This window comes from Poromitra crassiceps, assembly GCF_964638095.1.
Source record: "Poromitra crassiceps genome assembly, chromosome: 3".
Classification (NCBI taxonomy): domain Eukaryota; kingdom Metazoa; phylum Chordata; class Actinopteri; order Beryciformes; family Melamphaidae; genus Poromitra; species Poromitra crassiceps.
In genome coordinates this window covers 93,162,966-93,181,599 of record NC_139625.1, presented here as the reverse complement: position 1 = coordinate 93,181,599, position 18,634 = coordinate 93,162,966, and positions in this window count along the sequence as shown.

Here is an 18,634-nt window from a genome sequence, read left to right as displayed (position 1 = left end):
ACACAACTGACGATGTGTTGTGCTGGTGGCTGCTAGTGGTCAACGGCAGTTCCAACCCCACCAAAGAGAACATCTCCAACCCTACTCAAGAAGACATCTCTCAAGTGTTGTGCTGATTTCATCAGGGATTGTAACATCTAGTCCTATTAACTCATTGAGTGCCAATGACGACTTTAGTCGTCAATTCATTTAGTGACGTAGAGTGCCATTGACGACTAAAGTCGTCAATTGCGTTTTTTGACGGGGGGATGTCGATCTAAGCCTCTTACATCGCGTCTTACAATATGGGAGCTATTGAATGTGTCTAACCTATTTTACAGAACCCTTAGGTGGCGACAGTGCTCTCCAGATTACAGAAATGTCAGGAATACAGCCTGAAAAAGCCGTGATCAAAGAGAAACCGCTCATGCTGCAGCCCAGAGCCATGTAGATTGCTCTGGCTGCTGCTTGACGGTGCCTGCCAACAGCAATCAATCCGCGCACACAACTGAGCTCCTCTGCCTCTGTCTGTCTGTCTGCATATAGTTTCTCCACACGATTACCCACCAGAAAGGCAGCACCCGACGCCGAAGGGCCAAACCTTTACCTGCAGTCCCGTTTGGCATTTCCTTGTCGCGCTGTGAGCTGCCCGGGAGCCGCCCGGCGCAAAAACGGAGGCTCCGAAAATAGACTGGGTGCATGTGGGGAGGAGTTTGCAGCTGAGTGGGGGAGAGGGGGGTGGGGCACGCAGGCTCCGCAGAACTACACCAGGTCACTACATCAGAAAATATTAGCTAGAGTCAGTGAATATGCTTGAAATGCTGCATTTCACAAAAGGCTGAATATCTCAGCTTCTAGATAGAAATGCATGTTTTTGCTGTTTTTGACCTATCTTCTCCGGCTGATAACTAAAGAACGGAAAATGGTATCAATAAACTTTTTTTTGCTGATGATACAATAGAGTCTCCTTGTTCTTTTTGCATGTTCGGTGTTTACATAGTAATATCACACAATATTCTGTGGGCCTCGAGAAATCACTGAAAACGCTCTGAAACTCTGGCACTGGGAGCGTCCGTTCTCCAAAAGTGGCTGGCACTCAATGAGTTAAGCATTCATTAAGTACATAATTTCCACATATAAATAACATTACTAAATATATAGAATATATTGCATCCTTTAACATTACTACTGTACAATAAACATCATGGAAACAACATTAAGAATGACAAATTAATATATATACTGAAATATCTGGTGGATAAATGTGCAGAACGGCTCCCCTAGTGGCGCCATCGCGGCCTACACCTCACATGCCCAACAGCCACGTTGCTTCTTAATCCCCAATTAACAAACATTCCACGTGGACTGCGAATCCCACCGTCACCAAACAACTTCTAAACATGCAACAGAACAGAAACTTGCCTCTCAATGGACGCACACACGCTGGTCCACCACTCCTCCACTGTCCAAACTGCCCAGCAACCGGCTATAATCAACTAAACAGATCGCAGCAGCACTAAACTCGCATGAAGCTCTCCGTAGCAAATGAAGACTGCGCGGAGGATTGATTGACAGTCTGACCGTCTAGACCATTCTCCCACTCGCCCAATAGAAATCTGCAGGAGGCGGGACTTAGCAGTAAAGGCACTAGCACTGGATAGAACTAAAACTCTCAAGCAATATAAAACTGAGATAGAAAACACTTAAAGGATACGATTATCTTCATAGATCCCAACAGGGAATGGCAAGTCCTTCATCACACTATTAATTTGCACTCGAAAGGTCAAAGAAGCTAAATATTGAAATATTCAGGTAGGAACCTTTGTTGTAATGTATGTGGGCGAGCGGGGAGCATAATATAAACGGACAACACTGACACACGTTCATTACCATCCTATCACTCAGTTTATATTTGATCATTTGACAGTCAGGAATGATCACAACAGCAGAAGTGGTTGATCCTGTAATGGAAACCTTGTTGTAATGAATCAGTCCAGCTCACAGCATGTTGGGTGTGTTTATGTAAAGGTGTGAGTCAGTCTGAGGAGAGAGAGGAGGGGCTCCCTCCCTCTAAACCACTCTGTCTGTCTGGAGAACATGACAGCTGGACCACAGCTAAGAGGTAAGATGATGATCTAACTCACTGATGATGATTGTAAAAAAAAAAAAATCACATGATGAATAATTCTCCCATACCAATGATTTAATGTATTGTATATAAGATTCAAGATTCATTTTAATAGCCATAGTGAGTAATCTGATTACAACAAGGAATTTGACTTTGATAGTGCAAGTATGCAGCGCAGTGATCACATCAATAGCAGAAGATGGAGCAAACAAAACACAATCTGAAATGATAAAGTGCAAATTAAAAGTAATTTAAAGTCACATATAATAGGAGGGGGGGGGGGTTAGGATAGTGTCAGTGGGATGATGTCCATATAAAATATCCATGTAAAATGTCCAGTAAAAGTGCATTAAGTGATATAATGGGGACAGAGTTTGGGGGAATAGGATGGTGTCAGTGGGATAATGTCCATGGGGGGACCCCAGCCGGTTGTGCTCAGGAGGAGTGAGTGACAAAAGTCCTGATTTGTGGGGGCTTTCAGGTCTCATTGAAGAGGCGGATGGCAGTTGGGTAGAAGCTGTCCCTGTGACGAGAGGTTCTGGTACTGCCACACATCAGTCTTCTGCCATGGGGGAGGACCCTGAAAGGTTTACGTTCTGGATGGGTGGGGTCAGCCATCATTTCCTGAGAGCGCGTTAGCATCCTGGCAGTGTGTAGGCTCCTCTTCAGCACAGTGGATGATGATGCGCTGCATTCTGGAGATGTCCTTGCAGGCAGCAGCAGCAGCCAGACGCTGATGGAGAAGGTGAGGATGAACTCGATTGTGGAGGTGTAGAAAAGTGCCAATAAAACTATAAACTATAATAGAACCGTATAAAAGAGATTTCAGTGAGTGAAATCAGTGTATGAATGCATGTGCAGACTGCACACTGGGAAGTTGTCTCCTCCAGCGCAGACCGTGCTCTTATGACATCACTATGAAGGGAGCATGTGGGCAATGTTTGTTCTCTTTGTTTCAATCTTTGTCCCACTGAGGATGTGATAGTCATGGTGACATCATCAGTGATGTCATAACAGCAATTGTGATGTCATCAGTGATGTCATAAGAGCAAGTAAGCCCACACAGCGGTCGAGCAGCAGGGCGGGCGATAGGAATTAGCAGAGCCTAGGAATCTATCTATAGAGAGCCAAAGTGAAACGTCACTCCCTGCTTTCTCCCTGTACCAACACTGAAAAAAATATGAATGGCAGGGAACGGAGAATAAAGTTTGTCGTCAAACTGAAACGTAGGGGTTAGTTTCGTATAAAAACTACATAGCTTGTGGAAGCTTGTGGCATGTCGCCGGTCTTCAGCTTTGCCGGTAGAGAAAGTGACGTCACTTAGGCAACAGTGTATGTAATGTAATGTAAAGTGTATGTAGTCTTTCTGATTTATAACTTATAGTGCAACAGTTTCACGATTACGTGATCTTGGGCCCGGTTGTTCAAAAGGTTTCATCTGTTTGTTTGTTTTTGCTATCCAGGAATATATATCTTTATATATATATATAGCAAAAAATAGGATTTCCAAATGCGGATCAGTTTTATCCGGATGAAACCTTTTGAACAACCGGCCCGTCTTTCTCTTCAGGCTAAAACTGTCCTTTTGTCAATCCTGTTTCTATCAGGATCCAGCAGGAGGCAGCAGACCCCTCTGAACCCAGCCGTGCGTCCATGAAGAGTGAGCAGTCTACATCCTGCATTCAAAGATGGACAGCAGCACTCTACTGAGCAAAGGTAACAATTGAAAACAGATGAGTTTGTTGTTATCATGACTCTTTAGAAGAGGTATGAAGTCATGAGATATAGAATTGCTCCAGCGCTTCATACTCTTATGCTTTAGTTTCCTCTTTCATAACATCACATCCAGTATCAGAGGAACCAGTGTCAGGCCAGATTTGATTTGGTGCAGTCAGTGTGGTCTTGATCAGAATAATCAACGCACAATCTAGGCAGAAAGCCTTGAGTTGCCACTATGACAGGATATGTGGAAAATAAATATGAGCGGGGGGGGGGGGGGGGGGGGGGGGGGGGGGGGGGGGGGGGACTCCAGATGGACAGAAAAAGTGACAATATACAATGTTATCTGCATTGTTGTCTGTCTAGAATGAATATGTATAAAACATTTCTGTTTCCAGAGGTCAGTACCACAGGCAGAGAGCAGAGTCTCCAGTACCCAGCTGTCTGGCTATGAAGAGTGACTGGTCTAAAGGCATAGGTGAAGACTTCAGTACTGGACCTGGACCCTCAGACACAAAGTAAGAGGATTGTCACAGAGAAATATTTGATAATCTAAACTATTGTACTGAAAACTACAGAGCCCAGGAGTGACCATAGGGAGAGAAAACAAGGGCAAACTCTGCCCAGGACCACGTGTGTCATGTAGCAACCGCGGGGGCAGGCTTACCTGGGCTGTGGCTAGATGGGGTACCGGCACGGATGGAGTGACGGAAAATGGTGGCAATTGTTATTCCATTCAATTTGTGGTACTTCTTGTACAGCATAACAGTGTCTTTTCGAAAGCAAAGATAGCAAAGAGTGAGATAAAGAACACAACCCCCCAATATTCAAGTTTAATACAACGTGCCCCCCCCCCCCCCCCCCCTTTAATTGAGGGTTTTCCAACTTGCATGTTTCTGGTGTGAAGTCAAATATTCTGGGCTGTACGGCTGTTACCCAACATAATTTTTTCAAATGCAAATATTCTATTGGGGTTTTCCCCGAATCTTCGAATGTCTGCTAAGAAGCAAGTTATGTTTTATGGGTGTTTTTGTTAAATCAACAGTCTTTAATGAATATAACAGCAGTGAAAATAGCATAGACAGTACAGTACAAATCTAGTAGTAGTAGAAACTAGTAAACAGCGACTTCAGTGTTGCAGTATTGCCACCTACTGGTTTGTACTTTGACGGCAGCTTGTCGGCGGCTTTGGTGAGAGAAATCTCTGATTGGCTCGTCAGGGGTAGAGAAATCACTCTCATTGGCTGGTCGGGGGTAGTGAAGCAGGGCACAAAAACGCTCTGCTCATTTTCCAACTTGATCTCATCTAATCATTCCAAAACAGGGATATTTTCACAGCGACATGCCTTTGGGAAAGACCCTCCCCCTGCATGATGTCACCCATTTAGAGCAGTTTCTCCTTCTTTGTCAGCTCCGCCTCTTCCTTTCAGCAAAAGAGCAGACAAGAGCCGACATACGCCAGTGTCATATGCAACTTTTTATCAGACATAGAATCAGATTAGAAGTAGCTATATTACTAAGCCGTTTAAGTGAGCAAAATGGTCGGCAAACGCTACTTTCTATTTAATGTTTGGTGAATGAGGTCTCAGGCAGGCGCAGGACGTATGTGCTAGCTGCCTGTCAGCTGTCGTGTTTGTGCTGTGTTCAAATGCAACTTTTTGGCCCTGACACAGGAGACGTAAGGTGACGTATCGGTCAGCGTCTCTATACATCTCATCTGCTACAGCCATTGGATTTGTAAATGACCAATCACAGCGGGAGAGAGGGTTAAAAATAGGGAGACTCCCGCGGAAATTGGGAGTGTTGGCAGGTATGGTGTCCAATGCGTGGCCCCTTTGCTTGCTTTATGTAAATCAGTAATTGCCCACCCCTGCTAGGGTGTCTGGGAAACGTAGTTAACCAGTCTATTAACAGTAGCGTGAATGTATTGTAAACACTGAAGAACATGGGTGAGATTTGCTGTGAATTATCCATAGTGTTGTGAAATAAATTCATGCATAATAATCGTGAAATTTGGATTTTTCTTCTTCCTCAGACTAGAACCGTACGATCAAAATCTATAATCGTTGCATCCCCAGACACATTATACTAATGAATAATCTGAGACACTCCCACCAGAGACATATTTGTGTACACTATATCCATGTATTTAACTCTTATATTTGTGTGTCTTAAACTGTACCTGTGTAATTGTTGCACTTTTATTCTCAGGTTGTCTTTTTAAATTCTGGCAGGGGGACTGCCAATGGAAACTAGCCTCTGGCTACAATTGGGTACTTTTACACTATACTTTGTTCATGAATGTACATGAACTGTCCCTCTATATCAAATAAAATACAATACCCTTGAACCTTGACATTTTGTGCGCCTTGCGCGCTCATTTCTAGGGTCCACGCAAGTTTGTGCATGTGCCACTCTCTCCCGTGCCGGTCTCTCTCTCTCTCTCTCTCTCTCTCTCTCTCTGTCTCTCTGTCTCTCTCTCTCTCTCTGTCTCTCTCTCTCTCTCTCTCTCTCTCTCTCTCTCTCTCTCTGTCTCTCTTTCTCTCTCTCCCTCCCTCCCTTCATGTGGGTCCACCATCCTATAATAATCCTATAATAAGAATGCAAAGTGTGTGAGTGAGTGAGCAGAATTGTTAGGCCACAGCGATGTCATTTTACATTCGATCACACTGAATCTATCAGGAAGCGTAAAGAGCACCCCTGCGGGTGACCTAGCCAAGACGCATTTTTTAATTAGGTAATTAATAGGGCTGGGCGATATAGCCAAAACATTTATCGATATACAATATTTCATATCAGCCGATATCAATAATTATTCATCATTTTTAATTACCTATTTACCTACAAGATTTTTTTTTTAAACTACCGGTACTTTATTTTGAAACACAAATTGAGTGTTGCAGCTTCAAAGTAGCCTACAAGACTAAACAAACGTCTGGTCCACCACTTGATATGATTGTATCAAGATTGTATTTTTTTCCCCATAACTTTTCCAGGGCCTTAAAATTGTATTTTAAATTTCCATGACTTTTCCTGACTTTTCCTGATCGTATGAACCCTGCATAGAAAAGGTGCTGCCTGGTACACTTTTTGTGAGGCGAGATAATGATGAAAAAAGGACGGACCTTTTTCCAAAAATACAGTTGAACTAACTTTAATTTAGAGCCCCGATACCGATATATCAGTACTGATATTGGCCTCATTTGGTGTTAATCGTCATATCGGTATCGGCTTAAATGTTTGCTGATATGAAAAAATATATACACAGAGCACACAAGTTGCTGGTGTGATTTAAAACTAGTGTAATGACATACTTTGTCCAGCAGAGCGCGCCCAATGGCCCAACGGCCCAGCTGCACCCTCTCTCTCATCTCACTCACATTCACTCCCTCATGTTGTAAGCAGCAGTGGGCAGCTTTCTTGTGTACAGCGCCCAGGGACCAACTTCAAACGTGGTCACTGGTCAGATGACAATCTTCTGCATGATTTTAATAGGGGTCCATACCAATCTTGTATGGTGCCCCAGGGGAGCACGGGGAGAACAGGCAAACTCCACACAGAAAGGCCCTTTTGACGAGATAGCCCACCTGGACAGTGTAGGCACTGTCAGGACATGGGGGGGACACACCCTCAGCACCCACAGCATTCCAGGTGGGAATCGAACCCATGACCTTCTAGCTGTGAGGCAACAGCACTACCACTGCGCCACCGTGCCCCCTAACAGGAGAGAGTGAAAGCTATTACCAAGTATATGCACTACACTCTCTCCTTGGGCTAACTTCTAGTTATTGGAATCTTAGTGAAATCACACAATCTACTCATTTTGCTGCGCCCCCTCATCAAGCTATGCTATTATGAGCATACAAATTATTTATTTTTTAATTTACAAACATAAAAATTTATGGATTTAGTAGATTTCAAGACCACACTAATCATTTACAAAGCTAAAAACAAATTACTCCTTAACAGTATACAAAAATGGTTCAAAGAAAGAGAAAGTGGTTATAATTTAAGAAGGAGAGGGAATCTCTTGCAATCCAAGGTGCGCACCACACTCAAAAGCATGTGCATATCTGTCAACGGGGTGAGGCTGTGGAACAACTTACCTGAAGTGATCAAAGAAAGTTTACACATCGCTCAATTCAAAAAGCAGTTTAAAATGTTTACCCTAGACAACTATAAAATATAAGAGGTCGTGCTGAATCTTTTTTGCTTGTCTGTCTCATATATCCAGACATATATTTTGCTTCTTTTTCCCAGTATTTTCTTGTACTTATTTCTAGAATATATGTATATATATATATATATATATATATATATATATATATATATATATGTATTTTTTTTTCCAGAATTACTTCTTCTGATAAACTAAGTTTATTATTTAGAGAAATGACTGTACTTTTGATAAACAAACAGTAACCGTGTCAAAAAAAATTAAGATGTATAAAAGGGGTAGGAAACTACAAGCATTAGCTTCTTCCTTCTCCTTTTTTGAACATGCATGTAATTTATTTTCTTGGTATAACATGTGAAACCATGTGGAAAATGCTTGATTGTTTGATCTCATGTTCAAAAATAAAAATCTCATTCTCATTAAAGCTGACGTTGGAGTATATAGGATCAGCTGCAGCCAGCAAGGCCCTAAGTCCAGGAGGACACGTTAGTATATTTCAGCCTTTAGTACTTCCCAATGTGTCAGTGAAGCTCAACCAACACCTCAAACAACACATGCAGTGCAACACCACCGCTGTTACTGACTGTTGACTGGCAGCATTCAACCAGCTATTACTGTTTGTAATTGTTGACATTAACGTCACATTAACAGGGAAATACTGGTAAACACCATGTTTTGATCATCAAGAAGAAGAAAACACATTTCTCATTGGAGTTCAATCTATTGAAATATGATGATAGCTGAGTAGAGAATAGAGGAGAGAAATGCAGCTGGCTAGCAGTGGTGGAATGTGATGTAATGTTACATTTACTCAAGTCTCTCCCCAGACGCAAATATTACGTTGAATCGCTGTGCTCTGCATACTACATAAGTGAGTCTGTGCCAGTTCACAGCCACTGCTGGCTTTTGAAGGCGGGTTGAAATTGAATGAGTGACAGGTCGTAGCACCGATGAGAGAGCGGTTCGAAAAATGGGCTGCGCCTCCCTGATCGCAAAGTCGTTACTGATTGAAGAGGACTGAATCCATCACTGACATATGACTGGCCAAATGAACGGTTCCCTCCCATAACCAGCCCTCTGAGGGAAAGTAGTCTGGGCACCTTTCACCCCGCTTTTTGTCATGGGGCGTAAACCACGGAACCAGAATGAACACCGGAAGGCAGTGCGCCAAAAAACGTCTTTGTTGCCGTTAGCTTGACGTCTCTTTCCTCGATTAATTGTCTGATTCAACGCTTCTGTATTGGCTTAAAAGATGTGAGATTGTGAATCCGCAATGTTTCTAAAAGAACTTCTTCAAAAACTTCGTTCGGTACGTCCATCTTTTGTTTTGTTGTTTGCCGTTCTGATAGTTGTGTCAAATTGTCAAGTTAACGTAAAAGTTGACGAGCTAGAAACGCTGCCCTTCCTGTCTTCCTGGCGGGCTCTAGGCCGGAACCAGGTAGGGTGACAAAATCAATTGTGACAGAGAGTTCCACAAGAGCCGGTCGTCGGACATTTCACCGTCTGGCGCCTCTCTCGATCCGACTAGGAATTTATTGATTCGATTTTTGAGGAGTTGACATGTATCTTCTTTTTTTTTTCTCCCTTTGACGTCCTAATGTAAAGCAGCTGTGAATGTGCATGCTTCTTGTCACCATAAAGTCGATCAGACGAATAAGTTTGCTCCTCGGACATAATACTGATCTGAGCTTCCATCCACCCCAGCCGCAACAGTGCTGTGTGGGGGGGCGTGTCACAGGTGACAGAGTTAAGAGTGACACGTTCATTTTGCCCATGACATGACATGACATGACGCTCTAAGTCTTTTAAGACGAAATATCTTTATAGTGATTATACTGTTAATAATGTTGTCACGTTGATTCATTTAGACTAATGTCGGATTATACGAAATGACCAACCATAAGTATAAGTAGCTGTGTTTCCATTACAGTTTTTCGCAAAATAATCTGGTCCGCGTCCACCCGCAGCCCCGCACAGAAACAAAGGACGAGGAAATTGTCATCGAGGTGAAATACCCGTGCGTCTTTGAACGGGACGGAAAATGAATGCTATACTGCAAAGCATGTAGCCTACAACAAGCGCTAGGTCTCATTTGCTTCCCGCATCGGCGAGTGTCCGCACGGAAAAGTGAGTCAAATCAGCAGACGCGCCCCTCCACAAGGTAGACGGTTTTTGCCAGGCCGTGCACACCCCGAATTGTGTAACTACGTGGACGCGGCTGGGCGGACAAAGTGGAGTTTTCAAGACTCCAGCTCACTTCCGCGAGCAGAAACCCACACAGTGTATAAAAGCTCCACACGTTTCCTCGTCAAGATTCAGTGTCTCTCATTTCCGTGCGACAGTCCAAACTTCAAGCATAATTCCAGCATAACGTTATAGTGCAAAGCATGTAGCCTACAACAAGCCTACAACATACACCTCGACCAGGACATCCTTCAAAAATGTTTTACACCGCGTATATGTGCTGAGGAATGATTTGCATCCCTGCCTCATGATCATCTGCCTGTCAGCCTGTCATACGGGGTGAGAGAGAGAGGGATTGCAGGGCCTTTTGGGGCCCTATGCAACATCAGAGTGGGGGCCCCAAACCACTGTCATCATAGTATCCCTGAATGAACATGAGGAGGCATAGGCTACTTCATTATCAATAACGCTTTTAATTAATACATTAAGCACAATATGAACAATAACTGTTAAAAAATATATGAAAATGAAAGTTCACAAATATTAGTTAAACAAATCCTTTCAGTGCAAATGCATTATAAAAACAAAAAATAAGATTTGTTTAGAAAACGAAATGACACAAATGTATTATTATTATTATTATTATCATTATTACTACTACTACACCCGGTGCGCACACTGAATAGGCCTATTATACTATATACTATAGACTATTATACTTACTTTTTTGTCACATCGTCATTATTAAGCCGGCTTATGACTGCATAGTATCTTAATTACTCAAAATATAAGGCGACTAAAATTGGCCAACCATATTTTTATTCGGGCAACCAAAAGGTCTTGCCAGGTTGCCTCTCCGGCAACCACTTTTAAAAGTTAACGTCGAGCCCTGCTTCCAAGGTGAATCTTAGGCATAATCTTCTAGTGTGTGGGGTTGCGTTTGATCAGACGCGATTTTGTGTGTGTCCCAAGATTGAAATGTAAAAAAATCGGCTCTCTCTGTCCTGTAGTGTGTGGGCTCTCAAGATTTTTATAATCTTCAAGGATTTGAAAATCCTCTAGTCTGGGGTAGGCATAAAGCAATTTTGTGTCTTATTTGTAAAATTAAATATCAACTGCAAATGAGTGAATAATGATATAGACATCAGCAGGTGGTGGTGATGTGGAGGTGAGTCAGAAAATATTAGTGTTTTACCTATATGGCTACATCTGGGCAAGAGCAGTGCCACTCACTCAGCAAATTGATGGTTAAGACTGAAAAACAGTCTAATCTTAATGTAAATGGTCCTCTAATCTGGTTTCAAGGGGCCAAAAATTTTGCGTGGTGCCATTGTCCCGCCACGACTACTGGCTGCTCTGGTAAGATATCTGGCTGGTCAGAAGTTTGGGGAACTCTCTGTTGTGAACGGAAGCCAGGCTCTTTCTCGCCGAGAAGAGCCTGGTGACACGAGGTTAGAGGGAACGTGTCCCAGACCCAGAGAGAGATCTGCAGCATGTAGTAACGTAGTGTATCAGAACCAGAGAGAGATCTGCAGCATGCAGTAACGTAGTGTATCAGACCCAGAGAGAGATCTGCAGCATGCAGTAACATAGTGTATCAGACCCAGAGAGAGATCTGCAGCATGCAGTAACATAGTGCATCAGACCCAGAGAGAGATCTGCAGCATGCAGTAACGTAGTGTATCAGACCCAGAGAGAGATCTGTAGCATGTAGTAACGTAGTGTATCAGACCCAGAGAGAGATCTGCAGCATGCAGTAACGTAGTGTATCAGACCCAGAGAGAGATCTGCAGCATGCAGTAACGTAGTGTATCAGACCCAGAGAGAGATCTGCAGCATGCAGTAACATAGTGTATCAGACCCAGAGAGAGATCTGCAGCAGGCAGTAACGTAGTGTATCAGACCCAGAGAGAGATCTGCAGCAGGCAGTAACGTAGTGTATCAGACCCAGAGAGAGATCTGCAGCATGCAGTAATGTAGTGTATCAGACCCAGAGAGAGATCTGCAGCATGCAGTAATGTAGTGTATCAGCGTCAGAACTCTCATGGGTCTGGCGTCGAGACTAGATTTACTCAAGTAGGCTACTGTACTGTAGGCTACTGTAGTGTACTGTAAGCTACTGTACTGTAGGCTACTGTACTGTACTGTAGGCTACTGTACTGTACTGTAGCCTACTGTACTGTAAGCTACTGTACTGTAAGCTACTGTACTGTACTGCAGGCTACTGTACTGTAGGCTACTGTACTGTACTGTAGGCTACTGTACTGCAGGCTACTGTATTGTACTGTAGGCTACTGTACTGTAGGCTACTGTACTGTAGGCTACTGTACTGTACTGTAGGCTACTGTACTGTAAGCTACTGTACTGTAGGCTACTGTACTGTAAGCTACTGTACTGTAGGCTACTGTACTGTAGGCTACTGTACTGTACTGTAGGCTACTGTACTGTAAGCTACTGTACTGTAAGATACTGTACTGTAGGCTACTGTACTGTACTGTAAGCTACTGTAGTGTAGGCTACTGTACTGTAAGCTACTGTACTGTAGGCTACTGTACTGTAGGCTACTGTACTGTACTGTAGGCTACTGTATTGTACTGTAAGCTACTGTACTGTAGGCTACTGTACTGTACTGTAGGCTACTGTATTGTACTGTAGGCTACTGTACTGTAGGCTACTGTACTGTACTGTAGGCTACTGTATTGTACTGTAGGCTACTGTACTGTAGGCTACTGTACTGTAAGCTACTGTACTGTAGGCTACTGTACTGTACTGTAAGCTACTGTACTCTAAGCTACTGTACTGTAGGCTACTGTACTGTAGGCTACTGTACTGTAAGCTACTGTACTGTAGGCTACTGTACTGTAGGCTACTGTACTGTACTGTAGGCTACTGTACTGTACTGCAGGCTACTGTAGTGTAGGCTACTGTACTGTCATGTAGGCTACTGTACTGTACTGTAGGCTACTGTACTGTAAGCTACTGTACTGTAAGCTACTGTACTGTAAGATACTGTACTGTAGGCAGGACAAACACACCGCTCTAACCACGCTGTAATGTAATCACTATGGGAGATTTCTGCATTCTGGGCTCATTTCAATCTAGTATTAAACATACTTTTGGGTCATGTTGGAATAAAAACATTGCTTGTATCGATAAATATCCACCATTACTACTATAAAATGAAAAAATAATTTTGAAAAAGCCCGAAATAATACGATAAATGGAGCTCTGTTTAGAGGGGGGATTCCAGCGTCTCAGGCTGCCTAGAGAAAAACGGCACACCAAAAAATCAGCACTCCTCGGCTTTGAGAGTAAATTCCCAACTGGATTTTCTGATTTGACCATTGGTCTGTCACTTAAATTGTAGCCAACCCCTATGACACGTAATGGTGAATGTACATTTTTGATTGGTTTGAGTTATATTGACGAAAATCGCGTAATTTCCCTTCAGTCGCTTGGCTGCTCGATTTAACTTTGAGGTAACATTGACATACCACACACGAAATTGTTCGCAAACTTGTCCTCTAAAACACTGTCAAGTCAATTTTCGTTTTTCGTTTTTTTTTTTTTGTTATTGGTGTCAGAAAGTGCAGTAGTGCGCCATGTAAAAATCCCCCCTGCTTTTTCTTCATTAAATGAGGAAGCGCGAGACCGGAGCAGAGCAGATAGCTGCAGCTGGGCTGCTCCCCCTCCCCCTCCCCCTCCCTCCTCTCTCTCTGCACAAACAAGTCAGTGGTGGAGTGCTTCTCAATGTGGGGTCAGGGGAGAGGATTCAAGATTCTCTGTTGTCTCTCTCAACCTAATATATATGGAATTCTGAACAAAATCATATCTAGGCTACATTAAAAAAAATCTGATTTGCATCTGAGAAACCAAATTTCATCATATTGGGGGTCCATGGCCCCAATGTGAACTAAATTAGGAGTCCTTAATATGAAAAAGGTTAAGAATGATTTACAGAAACACAATGCCATGGGTATTCCCTTTCCCTTCCTTTTTTTTATGATGAGGCAGGATTTGGTTTATCAATAATAGCCTACATATAATTTCACCTTTTTTTTCTCGACGCCCCTCCCACACACACACCCCCTCCCCAGTGGCGTGCCTGACCAAGTTGGTGCCCTAGGCAAGATTTGTGCTGGTGCCCCCCCTCCCCCAAAGAAAATATAATAAAAATTATATTGCAGCGAATTCCACCACTGCAGTGCAGGCTCAGAATCGCCCTTCCCCAGTGGCGCTGGAAGTACTTTTAGGAAGGGGTGCTGTAAGGAAGGGACTCTCCGAAGAAAATTTGATGTTTTTTGGACTTTAATCCATATTTAGAAGAATATTTAATTTTAAATTAACATTAGGATTATACTGTTGTGATGTCATTATTCAGTATCTGCTCCTTTTCTCACTCACTTTCATATAAGCACCTGCTCTCCCTTTAGTCGTTTTACACTACAACAGACAGCAACACAGGCATAAACACTGAACTTATTATTATTATTATGGAAAACCAGATTATGATGAAAATCAAACACTTTTGAAGAGAGAGCATATTAAATAAGATCAGAGCTGGGAAGCACAAACTGTTTTTTAATGCATTTTGTTGGTGGTATAAACACAAGACAGCCAAATCCAACAATTTCGAAAATCCCATTTCTTGTGTACTATGGTGAAGGCATGGCCCGCCCGACTCTGCCTCTGATTGGCTTACCCTGATCATGTCAAATCTGAGATATTCAGCCTTTTGTGAAAGGAAGCATTTCAAGCACATCATTGACTCTGAAGCTAATATTTTCTGATATAATGACACCTCAAAAATAATTTCCTTCAATAAAAGAGTGAAAACAAAGGAATTTTGTTTGGCCAAATAATATTTTTTAGCTGCAACCAGCAGCGCTGGCCCCTGCGTGCGCAGACCCTACACCTTCTTGCTGGTCTTGATTTACTGCTGGTGTGCATCAGATAGCCTATTCTAGCTTGTTTGCTCTCTGTGCATCGAGCCTGCTGCTGCCTGGGTGTGTATGTACTGTCAATGGTTGTATGCTGTAGTGCCCTGCGTGCCCCACCCCCCTCCTCCTCCTCCTCCGTGGAGGAGTGTCTCTGCTGCAGTTTGCTCTGAGTTTGATCTGCACTGAAAAGCGCGCTGCATCCCCCCGCTTTTTTACAGCGTGTCGCCAGCTCCCAGCTGAGAATAATGTAACTTTTCAGAAAGACGCTGGTGTCGCCGTGTCGGCAACTAAATCATATGGATGGGCTATCGCAGCGGACACGGATGGGGCTCAATTGTGGCAGCAGATGACTGCTGTTCACAGGCACAGCTAACGGTATGCTTCATGCATATCGATGCGATTTCCGTTTCCTCATGACTTCTTCTCTCTTTTCTCCTGGCCTTTCTGTAATCTGGAGAGCACTGTCGCCACCTAAGGGTTCTGTAAAATAGGTTAGACACATTCAATAGCTCCCATATTGTAAGAGGCGATGTAAGAGGCTTAGATCGACATCCCCCCGTCAAAAAACGCAATTGACGAACATGTTCGTCCTTGGCACTCTACGTTACTAAACGAAATGACGAACATGTTCGTCCATGGCACTCAATGAGTTAAACTAATTAAACCCTACTCCTAGCAGCAGCTATAATTCAAGTTAAGTCTGCCTTTTTATTTCACTTGATATCAGGCCGCTATGCGGCCTTCAAATCTAGTTTGGTGGGGCTCTGGCGTCGTATTGTGTTGTGTGTGTAAGGTCTGTGTATTGATATGCATGTGTCCTGCACTCCGTTGGGATCCCAGCAGTGCACTCCACCAGTTTGAAGTTGATTGGATAAACAGTTCTCGAGATAAACCACTTTTTGTGTTCCCAGTAGGTGGCGCTATGCCAAATTGCATGGAATTTGGCACTGCACTGTGTTGGGTTCCCAGCAGCCTCCTCCCCAAGTTTGAAGTCGATTGGACGAATGGTCCATGAGATAAACCACTTTTTGCATTGCCAGTAGGTGGCGCTATACCGAATTGCACCAAATACGCCACTGAATTCCATCACGTCTCCTAAGCGTACTCCCCCAGTTTGATGTCGATGAGATGAATTGTTCAAGATAAACCACTTTTTGTTTGCCAGTAGGTGGTGCTATGCTGAATTGTACGGAATTCGGCACTGCACTCCATCAGGTCCCCCTAAGCGCATTCCCCAAGTTTGAAGTCAATCGTACAAACGGTTCTCAAGATAAACCGCTTTTTGTGCTTGCCAGTAGGTGGTGCTGTGCCGAATAGCACATAATTCGGGCACTGAACTCCATCAGGTCACCCTAAGCGCACTCCCCAAGTTTGAACTCAATCCAACAAATGGTTCTCGAGATGAACCACTTTTTGTGTTTGCCAGTAGGTGGCGCTGTGTCGAATTGCACAAAATGTGTCACTGCACTCCATCCGGTCCCCCTAAACACACTCCCCAAGTTTGAAGTCGATCGGACAAGTGGTTCTCAAGATAAACTGCTTTTTGTGTTTGCCAATAGGTGGCGCTATGCTGAGTCTGTGTGTGTTTGGGGGTGGGCTGGCGTGGTATCAGACTTACTTTCGTGATGCAAATTGTGACTGACACTGCCCGCGGCCCGCCAACCAATCCGACCTGGTGTGTGGACATGATGTGGTTTGCAGGACTTTCCAGGTGGTTTCCAGGACTTTCCATGTAGTTCCAGGATATTCCAGCACTTTCCAGGTGGTTCAAGGACTGTGCAACCTGCCCATGACCCTCCCCAGACAATAACCCACTGCCATGCACATTTTCAGCCCAATCCGACCTGGGGTGTGGGCATGAGGTCATTTCAAGGTGGTTTCCAGGACTTTCCAGGTGGTTCAAGTACTGTGCAACCTGCCCATGACCTTGCCCAGATAATAACCCACAGCCATGCAAATTTTCAGCCCAATCCGACCTGGGGTGTGGGCATGAGGTGGTTTCCAGGACTTTCCAGGTGGTTTCCAGGACTTTCCATGTAGTTCCAGGATATTCCAGCACTTTCCAGGTGGTTCAAGGACTGTGCAACCTGCCCATGACCCTCCCCAGACAATAACCCACTGCCATGCACATTTTCAGCCCAATCCGACCTGGGGTGTGGGCATGAGGTAATTTCAAGGTGGTTTCCAGGACTTTCCAGGTGGTTCAAGTACTGTGCAACCTGCCCATGACCTTGCCCAGATAATAACCCACAGCCATGCAAATTTTCAGCCCAATCCGACCTGGGGTGTGGGCATGAGGTGGTTTCCAGGACTTTCCAGGTGGTTTCCAGGACTTTCCAGGATTTTCCAGGTGGTTCAAGTACTGTGCAACCTGCCCATGACCTTGCCCAGATAATAACCCACAGCCATGCAAATTTTCAGCCCAATCCGACCTGGGGTGTGGGCATGAGGTGGTTTCCAGGACTTTCCAGGTGGTTTCCAGGACTTTCCAGGATTTTCCAGGTGGTTCAAGTACTGTGCAACCTGCCCATGACCTTGCCCAGATAATAACCCACAGCCATGCAAATTTTCAGCCCAATCCGACCTGGGGTGTGGGCATGAGGTGGTTTCCAGGACTTTCCAGGTGGTTTCCAGGACTTTCCAGGATTTTCCAGGTGGTTCAAGTACTGTGCAACCTGCCCATGACCTTGCCCAGATAATAACCCACAGCCATGCAAATTTTCAGCCCAATCCGACCTGGGGTGTGGGCATGAGGTGGTTTCCAGGACTTTCCAGGTGGTTTCCAGGACTTTCCAGGATTTTCCAGGTGGTTCAAGTACTGTGCAACCTGCCCATGACCTTGCCCAGATAATAACCCACAGCCATGCAAATTTTCAGCCCAATCCGACCTGGGGTGTGGGCATGAGGTGGTTTCCAGGACTTTCCAGGTGGTTTCCAGGACTTTCCAGGATTTTCCAGGTGGTTCAAGTACTGTGCAACCTGCCCATGACCTTGCCCAGATAATAACCCACAGCCATGCAAATTTTCAGCCCAATCCGACCTGGGGTGTGGGCATGAGGTGGTTTCCAGGACTTTCCAGGTGGTTTCCAGGACTTTCCAGGATTTTCCAGGTGGTTCAAGTACTGAACAACCTGACCATAACCTTGCCCAGATAATAACCAACAGCCATGCAAATTTTCAGCCCAATCGGAGCTGGGGTGTGGGCGTGAGGGGTTTTCCAAGACCTTCCAGGCATGAATTACATTTGACGTGAGGCCCACTTTTTCAGGCGTTTGGCAATGTAATGAGTGATGAATCCTAATTTCCCCTTAAAATTTGATTTAAAACAAAAAAATGCACGATTTTGGCCAGGACACTTTTGATTTGTTGTTTATTGGCCATATACTAGTAAATATAACAAGATAGGTGCATCATAAACTGTTACAAATATGTTTTTCAGAAAAACACACAAACGGGTTTGTCCTCCCTACTGTACTGTAGGCTACTGTACTGTACTGTAAGCTACTG